Raw genomic sequence first — 7,515 nt, 5'->3', positions numbered from 1 at the left:
TTCGCGGCTAACTGGGCAACTTGAGTTTCAAGTGACTTGATGGATGCATCTTTCTGTTGGTCACTTAGTTACCATTGCTTTGTCAAATACTGCAGCATTGTCTTCAACTCAGAGAACTCGCTCACCCCACCTGAGGATGATGCACCTTGATTAGGTGTAGGAAAGGAAGGAGGCTTCTGAAAGCCATGTTGAGCCTTATGAGGAGGGACATATGGCTGCTGCTGCCGTGGAGGAGGGGTAGGATTGAGCACATTTTGACTTGTTTACCTCAAATTGGGATGGACTGCCCCTTGGTTATTATAATAGGAACCCCCTCCTTGCCTGTATTGCTGAAAAGCAAGGACCTGTTCCTTTTCTGTAAGACAGCCAACAACAGTGTGACCGTCGTTGCTCCCACAGCTCACACATGTGACGGTCTCCCCTCTAGTAAGCAAATAGACTGTCTGAGGCTCTCCAGCAGAATGCAGCTCTAATTTATCAAAACAAGCATTCATAGCTTCCAGCTGAACCACAACTGCCTTGTCAACCGCGTGAACTTTTAGAATACCATCCCTCGGGTTCCCATACTCGGCACAATGGGTTGCCATCTCCTCAATAATCGCCCATCCCTTATCATCATCAGTAGTCTTTTGAAATCTTCCGTTGGATGAAGCATCAAGTATGGCTCTGTGGTCATCGTACAATCCATTGTAGAACTGATTGGACAGAAACCACGAATCAAAACCATGGTGAAGAAGAGACCTCACCAACCTCTTGAACCGGCACCAAGCTTCATAGAACGTTTCATCCGGTGCCTGCTTGAAACTAGTGATCTTGGTCCTTAGCTTATTGGTGCACCGCGGAGGTAAATATCTCTTATAAAAAGCAAGAGCAAGGGTCTCCCAGTCTGTGATCCCTGCGGCCGTACGGTCCAAGTCAGTTAACCACTCGCTGGTCGAGTCAGTCAATTAAAAAGGAAACAGCACCTCCTTAATCTTGTCTTGAGTTACCCCCTTTTTGGCGGGGATAGTAGAACATTAGTCTGTAAAGACCTCCATATGCTTCCTCGGGTCTCAACCTGCCACACCTCTAAAGAGATTTCTCTCCACCAGATTGATATAGGACGGACGGATGTCAAAAGTATTTTCATCCTCAGTCTGGAGATTTAAACCTTTGGGAATAGATGATGCTTTAGGATCCGAAAGACTTGCAATATTCGGCATCTTTAATGGTTGGTTTACAGAACTGAAAGTGTCTTCTTCAAAAGATGGGTTTTCTGTAAATAGGAAATACTGAAGTTCGGGTTTGAAAGTACTCAAGGCTTCCTTTCGTGATTCTCTTTGCAGATGGAGTCTATGCCTGAACAGTCTCTCTGGCTCAGAATCAGCTGAAACTAACTCCAACCTATGTGACCTGGGCATACACAATACTAAAAGAAAATGAATAAGAACTGCCTCAACGAATAAAAATTCCCCGAGACGGATAAAATAAACGAAACAAAGACAGACAGGGCAATTGCCTCCCCGGCAACGGCGCCAAAATTTGACAGGGCTGTCGTATACCTATGAAAAATAACTAACTAAACTAACTATATAGCTAGGGAAGTCAGGTCGATCTCCTCAGGGAGGCAAGATATCTGTAAGAGTCTGTCTATTTGGTCACAAATGGTGGGGGTCATGGTGGTTTTCTAAACTAAAACATTTAAAAGGAAGAGAAGCAAGGAAAGAGCAATAAAGACAGAAAATGAGAATAAACCATCAATAGAGAGGGAACATGTCAGGATTTCGGTTCACTACGGTAGTCCAGTGACTCAACTGTAAACAACTTAGATAAATGACTGCGAGACGGATATGGAAAGGTCCTTCCGGTCCACTTTCTACCCTAGATTCCCACTAACTTAACTTCCGTCCTCGTTAGGGTAGTCTACTGTACATAGCAGGCCTATTTAGTCCAATCTTCCGATCCAGGATTAAATTTAACCAGATTAAAAGGGTGACTCAGAACCGTGCACTCAACTAAGTCGGTAAATAAAGTTATATTGCTATGGGGACAGAGTCTCACAATTAATTCATATTTACTATATCGTCACATTTCAACCGTAGATCCCCTAATCCTAACATGAAACAAATTAGCTACTCATGCTATTAATATTGTCAAAACTAATAACAAAGAATAAACCAACATTAAACATAATGAACCAATAATTAAATTGAATAAAAGATATTAGGGCAGAAAATTAAAGGAACAAAACGAGTAATTAAGATGAATAAATGAAATATTAAGAATAGAAGAGAGTAAGGGATTACAATCGTAAGAATACGGCGTAAAGAAAAACTAAATCCGAGCGAGAAAATCTGAAAGCAAAAGTTACAATGAAAGAGAGAAAGCAACGTAGTGTTTACAGTGAAAGATGAATGATAAGATAAAAGCTGAATGCTAATGACCTAGTTATTATGCGTTTAAATAGAAAAATTACTAAGTCTACTAACGAAAAACAAGTTCACGGACTAATTAAAGCCCATGAAAGACAAAACCACTTGATCGAGCAGTCTGAAACAACTCGATCGAGTACTTCTCCAAGTAATCTACTCGATCGAGTAGAATTGTTGCTCGATCGAGTAACTCCTAATTCCAGCACTTTTTGATCGAGTAAAATTCTACACGATCGACCATTTCCAGCCATAGAAACCACTCGATCGACCAATAAAACAGGTCGACCGAGTATTCTTCATCTGAAAAAGCTCAAACTCGTGACCGACTGCTTCGTAGACCGTTCCTTCACGCATCCCAATGCAAGATCTCACTCTGAAAAATCCCGTCTTCTCAAAATGCATGTAAAAAGGGACGAAAATGGTACGATTCCACTACTCTTACGTTCATTCCTACAAAATGGACAAAACGAACCAAAGTAGCCAATTCGGGGCAAAATGTAATATAAACAGTACGAAAGTACATAGAAATACGTGCTAAAATAGGCTAAAAAGACTATACAAAATGCACGTATCAAATCTCACCAAACCGAAAAATGGAAGATTTGGGGGTTTTTTTTATCACAAATAATGGGGGTAGTCGAAATAATGATGAAGAAAATGAATTAAGAGTAAAAAGGGAGGAAGTTAAGGAGACTCCCATGCGCGTCATTTCCAAATCACTCGATCGAGTGGTTTAAAACTACTCGATCGAGAACTTCTTGTATGCATCCACTCGATCGAGTACTCCCCTTTTCAGCTTTTGTCAATCGAGTAGTATGGAATCATTCGATCGAACAAATTTCGCTCGATCTAGTACAAAAGTACTCGATCGAGCTCTTTTCGTCGGGTAAGCCTTTGAATATGCGTATAATTCCCCAAACCTGCATAAAAACACTCGCAAAAATATCCCAAAATACCAAATATGAAAAGTAACAGTCTATAGACTTCTAATCTATGCTAAAAATGTCTAAACTCTAATTTTCCTAATTAAAAGCAATAAACAAATCCAAAAGAAATTAAAAATTATTTATACAATTTGTTACACGGGGCATTTCCCCGCTCACTTCTCAAAGCAATTCCATAGCCCCTCGGAGGGCTTCTGACTTGAGGACGTCACCTCAGCAACATTAATCGTCCTCTTCAATTTCCATGAGCATGAACTTGAATCGGTAGGAGGAGAATAGTTGACGTCCACATACGCGCGAACGTTTCTCATCCTCACTCCTTTCTCACAAGCTTTAACATCATAGCTCCCACTTTGACTGACATTAATCGCAAAATAACCTTTGACAGCTCCTTCAGTATTTTCATCTGTACCTGCAGCAAGGAAAACAGACGAACTCTCCTCCTTTTTGCTCTCAATATGAGGCGGAGGGTCACGATAGCAGCACAATATTCCAAATCTTCATTTTGAGTGTCAATAGGAGGGTCAGTAGAAGAGAGGGCGTTGCAAGGCTGAGCTTGCATGGGAGCCCTTCGGGACTTAGACTGATGGAATATCAATTCCTCGTCCCCAACCTGGAAAGTCAATGTCTTGCTCCCGACGTCTATCACTGCACGAGCAATGAATAAAAATGATCTCCCTAATATAATAGGGGTATGGGTATCTTCGGGGATGTCAAGTACAACGAAGTCAACGGGAATAAAGAACCTCCCGATCTTAACATGTATGTCTTCTATGACACCTAGTGGCCGTGATATACTACGGTCAGCCATCTGAACAGTCATATTTGTGCAATAAAACTTGGTCAAACCAAGTCTCTTAGCCAGAGACAGCGGTAAGACACTCACGCTAGCGCCAAGATTGCAAAACGCGTTATCAATTAAGTGGGTACCAATGTGACGAGGAATCGAAAAACTACCCGGGTCTGACTGTTTGGGAGGTAACTTATTCTGAACTAGGGCCGTCCCTACCTCGGTCAAAGCTACCGTCTCATGGTCGTTAATGTGCCTCTTACGTGATAGAATTTCTTTAATAAATTTAAGGTAAGAGGGTACCTGTGTAAGCAATTCGGTGAATGGCACTGTGACTTGCAAGCTTTTCAGGAGTTCGGCAAATTTGCCGAATTGTTGATTAGCCTTCGTACACTGCAAATGCCTCGGGAAAGGCACTGTGATGGGTATCTTGATCCCTTTGTTCCTCTCTTCCAATGTATCAGCCAGATCAAGCTCTAAATCCTTCGATCGAGACTTCTTTCCTCTCGAACGAGGTCTTTCAGACGATGTTTCACTCGATCGAGCACTAGCAGGCTCTCGATCAAGGTCTTCTTTGTTAGCAGTACTCGATCGAGCAAAAATATCACCCGATCGAGTAGAATCTTCAAAAAAATCATTCGATCGAGCAGTTTTATTTACTCGATCGAGCTCTTCTTTTTCCTGTTCACTCGATCGAGCAGAAATTCCACTCGACCGAGTCCTTTCTTCAGTATTTTTACTCGATCGACCCCCAGAAATTAGTCGATCGAGTACTTTCTTTGCCGTCAGCTCTTTTTCTTTAACAGAACACTGTTCATCAGCAGTAATTACCTTCCTCGGGTCTGATTTCAACAATTCCGGTCCCTCATATGAACGACCGCTCCTGAAATTAATTAAATTTACCGTCTCATGTGGATTCTTATCAGCTTGTGACGGTAAATGACCCTGCTTCCACGTAGATTTGTTCGCGGCTAACTGGGCAACTTGAGTTTCAAGTGACTTGATGGATGCATCTTTCTGTTGGTCACTTAGTTGCCATTGCTTTGTCAAATACTGCAGCATTATCTTCAACTCAGATAACTCGCTCACCCCACCTGAGGATGATGCACCTTGATTAGGTGTAGGAAAGGAATGAGGCTTCTGAAAGCCATGTTGAGCCTTATGAGGATGGACATATGGCTGCTGCTGCTGCGGAGGAGGGGTAGGATTGAGCACATTTTGACGTGTCCACCTCAAATTGGGATGGACTGCCCCTTGGTTATTATAATAGGAACCCCCTCCTTGCCTGTATTGCTGAAAAGCAAGGACCTGTTCCTTTTCTGTAAGACAGCCAACAACAGTGTGACCGTCGTTGCTCCCACACCTCACACATGTGACGGTCTCCCCTCTAGTAAGCAAATAGACCGTCTGAGGCTCTCCAGCAGAATGCAGCTCTAATTTATCAAAACGAGCATTCATAGCTTCCAGCTGAGCCACGACTGCCTTGTCAACCGCGTCAACTGTTCGAATACCATCCCTCGGGTTCCCATACTCGGCACAATGGTTTGCCATCTCCTCAATAATCGCCCATCCCTTATCATCATCAGTATTCTTTTGAAATCTTCCGTTGGATGAAGCATCAAGTATGGCTTTGTGGTCATCGTACAATCCATTGTAGAATTGATTGGACAGAAACCACGAATCCAAACCATGGTGAGGAAGAGACCTCACCAACCTCTTGAACCGGCACCAAGCTTCATAGAACGTTTCATCCGGTGCCTGCTTGAAACTAGTGATCTTGGTCCTTAGCTGATTGGTGCGCCGCGGAGGTAAATATCTCTTATAAAAAGCAAGAGCAAGGGTCTCCCAGTCCGTGATCCCCGCGGCCGTACAGTCCAAGTCAGTCAACCACTCGATGGTTGAATCAGTCAAAGAAAAAGGAAACAGCACCTCCTTAATCTTGTCTTGAGTTACCCCCTTTGTGGCGGGGATAGTAGAACAGTAGTCTGTAAAGACCTCCATATGCTTCCTCGGGTCTCAACCTGCCACACCTCTAAAGAGATTTCTCTCCACCAGATTGATATAGGACGGACGGATGTCAAAAGTATTTCCATCCTCAGTCTGGAGATTGAAACCTTTTGGAATAGATGATGCTTTAGGCTCCGAAAGACTTGCAATATTCGGCATCTTTGATGGTTGGTTTACAGAACTGAAAGTGTCTTCTTCAAAAGATGGGTTTTCTGTAAATAGGAAATACTGAAGTTCGGGTTTGAAAGTACTCAAGGCTTCCTTTCGTGATTCTCTTTGCAGACGGAGTCTATGCCTGAACAGTCTCTCTGGCTCAGAATCAGCTGAAACTAACTCCAACCTATGTGACCTGGGCATACACAATACTGAAAGAAAATGAATAAGAACTGCCTCAAGGAATAAAAATTCCTTGAGACGGATAAAATAAATGAAACAAAGACAGATAGGGCAATTGCCTCCCCGGCAACGGCGCCAAAATTTGACAGGGCTGTCGTATACCTATGAAAAATAACTAACTAAACTAACTATATAGCTAGGGAAGTCAGGTCGATCTCCTCAGGGAGGCAAGATATCTGTAAGAGTCTCTCTATTTGGTCACAAATTAAGGGGGGGGGGGGGGTTGTAATTGGTTTTCTAAACTAAAACATTTAAAAGGAAAAGAAGCAAGGAAAGAGCAATAAAGACAGAAAATGAGAATAAACTATCAATAAGGAGGGAACATGTGAGGATTTCGGTTCACTACGGTAGTCCAGTGACTCAACTGTAAACAACTTAGATAAATTACTGCGAGACGGATATGGAAAAGACCTTCCGGTCCACTTTCTACCCTAGATTCCCACTAACTTAACTTCTGTCCTCGTCAGGGTAGTCTAATGTACATAGCAGGCCTATTTAGTCCAATCTTCCGATCCAGGATTAAATTTAACATGATTAAAAGGGTGACTCAGAAGCGTGCACTCTACTAAGTCGGTAAATACAGTTATATTGCTATGGGGACAAAGTCTCACAATTAATTCATCTAACCTATTTACTATATCGTCACATTTCTACCGTAGATCCCCTAATCCTAACATGAAATAAATTAGCTACTCATGCTATTAATATTGTCAAAACTAATAACAAAGAATAAACCAACATTAAACATAATGAAACAATAATTAAATTGAATAAAAGATATTAGGGCAGAAAATTAAAGGAACAAAACGAGTAATTAAGATGAATAAATGAAAGATTAAGAATAAAAGAGAGTAAGGGATTACAATCGCAAGAATACGGCGTAAAGAACAACTAAATCCGAGCGAGAAAATCCGAAAGCAAAAGTTACAATGAAAGAGAGAAAGCAACGTAGTGTTTACAGTGAAAG

At 41.9% G+C, this 7,515-nt stretch overlaps 2 non-coding genes across 2 annotated transcripts; both read left to right on the top strand.

Annotated features, from left to right (window-relative positions):
* The first annotated feature begins 720 nt into the window (after nt 1-720).
* LOC141644854 (small nucleolar RNA R71) lies at nt 721-827 on the top strand. Its single transcript, XR_012544458.1, has one exon. It is a non-coding gene; the product is annotated as a small nucleolar RNA R71 (small nucleolar RNA).
* Nucleotides 828-5,829: 5,002 nt separating this feature from the next.
* LOC141644931 (small nucleolar RNA R71) lies at nt 5,830-5,935 on the top strand. Its single transcript, XR_012544531.1, has one exon. It is a non-coding gene; the product is annotated as a small nucleolar RNA R71 (small nucleolar RNA).
* The last annotated feature ends 1,580 nt before the right edge of the window (nt 5,936-7,515 follow it).

The sequence above is a fragment of the Silene latifolia genome, chromosome 2, assembly GCF_048544455.1.
Source record: "Silene latifolia isolate original U9 population chromosome 2, ASM4854445v1, whole genome shotgun sequence".
Lineage (NCBI taxonomy): Eukaryota > Viridiplantae > Streptophyta > Magnoliopsida > Caryophyllales > Caryophyllaceae > Silene > Silene latifolia.
This window is presented reverse-complemented; position numbering and strand designations above follow the sequence as displayed.